The sequence below is a fragment of the Frankliniella occidentalis genome, unplaced genomic scaffold (assembly GCF_000697945.3).
Source record: "Frankliniella occidentalis isolate FOCC.00 unplaced genomic scaffold, Focc_3.1 Scaffold76, whole genome shotgun sequence".
Lineage (NCBI taxonomy): Eukaryota > Metazoa > Arthropoda > Insecta > Thysanoptera > Thripidae > Frankliniella > Frankliniella occidentalis.
The window spans coordinates 123,315-124,919 of NW_026267206.1; the positions used below are offsets into that span (position 1 = coordinate 123,315).

The 1,605-nt window shown below is 61.8% G+C and overlaps 2 protein-coding genes across 3 annotated transcripts in view; one reads left to right on the plus strand and one right to left on the minus strand.

The window, feature by feature from the left end:
- The window catches only part of LOC113204209 (probable GH family 25 lysozyme 3), an 85,523-nt gene that overhangs the window by 2,377 nt on the left and 81,541 nt on the right, over window positions 1-1,605 (plus strand). The gene's annotated exons all lie outside the window — the stretch shown is intronic.
- Window positions 1-1,605, minus strand: part of LOC113212222 (uncharacterized) — a 5,103-nt gene that overhangs the window by 2,191 nt on the left and 1,307 nt on the right. The window lies entirely within an intron of this gene.

Sequence of the window (1,605 nt, forward strand, 5' to 3'; positions counted from 1 at the left end):
GCAGTAGAGGCGCAGGCACTCGCTGGCGTCGGCCAGGGCACGCCGCTGCCGCAGCGCGGCCAGGAGCGCAACCACGTGCAGCGAGAAGCGGACGAGCGTCACGGCCACACTGTGGCCGGTCGGGTGGAACTGCATGGAGAGGGCCACGACGGAGGAATCCAGCAGGATCCCCGCGAGGCAGGCTGCGCACGCCGCGGTCGCTCCGAAGGGCTTGCAGCGCGAGGGCCAGCCCCGCACCGGGAGCAGGCCGAGGAGGCCACAGTGCAGCGCGTTGGCACGCCAGTAGGCGGCGTTGGCGCGCTCGAGCACGCCCCGGTAGTGCACATGGCCGACGGCGGCGGCCCGGACGAGGACGAGCTCGCTCGGCGGCCAAACGCCCATGGGGTCGAGCGGACGGGCGAGTGAGTGAGGCCATAGGGCGAGGCCCTTCCATAGGGCGGTCGATCAGCGGCCCAAAGACAAACAAATCAACGAGATTGTGTTCTGCATTTTGCGCTAGCCGTACCGAGACGCCATTAAAAATACATTGTTTGGGCGTGGTTGGCGGGTTGGTGGGTAGGTTGGTGGGTTGGTGGGTTAGTGGGTTGGTAGGTGGGTAGGTGGGTGGGTTGGTAGGTGGGTGGGTGGGTGCGTGATTATCCGGCAGACGATTGTGTTGTTTCCCCTCGATTATTTCCTTATTTCTACTTCCGCCTCTCTTTGCCCTTCCTTCTCTCTGCCGCGGACGCCGCCGCCGTCGGTGCGACGCATGCGTCTCTGCTGCAGCAGCGGTGCATCTGACAATGTGTGTGCCTGTGTGAGTGTGACAGAGAGAGAGAGAGAGAGAGGGGGGCGGAATGAGAAGGAGTAAAGGGGAGTAATTAAATATATTCCAAGGCGCGCGTGAGAACTGTCGTCCATTCATCTATCTATCTATCTATCTATCTATCTGTCTGTCTGTCTGTCTGTCTGTATGTCTGTCTGTCCGAGCGATCCCCTCGCAGACGGCGCTCTTTCCCTCATTCTTATTGCCACGGCTGAGCTACGAAAGGGCATATCGGCGACGGAACGAGTGGCCGTGTCTCGTCTATGTGAAAGGTGGAAGGGAGGAAGAGGTTGGGGTGAGTAGAGAGAGAAGGGAGGGAGGGAGGGCGAGACGGGAGCGGGCGGCAGTGCAGTGCAGGCAGGGGTGGCGACGACTCGCACCCTCACGCTATTGTAGTGCTCCCCGGTGCATGTGTTTGTGTTATTATATTTCCAACAACGAGCCACAAAAGGCACACCATCGCGCGCAAGAGAGGGAGAGTGTGGGTGGGGGTGTGAGGGAAGGGGACGGGAGGGGAGGGCGTCGTAGCGCCAGCGGCGCCACCGGGGCGTGCACCGCGCGGCGTCGCGGGGGCGAGCGAGGGCGGCGTCCTCTCTCTCCCCGCCTCATTTCCCGTTCTTGTTCCTGAGAGAGAGAGAGAGAGAGAGAGAGGGGGGGGGGGAAGCACCCAGGAAAAATACACGCCGGAAAGAGGTGGGGAGGGGATGAGCCGGCTCTGCTTTGCTTTATGGGGAGTGTGTTCCCTAATACTTGCTTGTTTCAGAAAGTGATAGGGGGCGGCATGGTGGAGTGGACGGCCA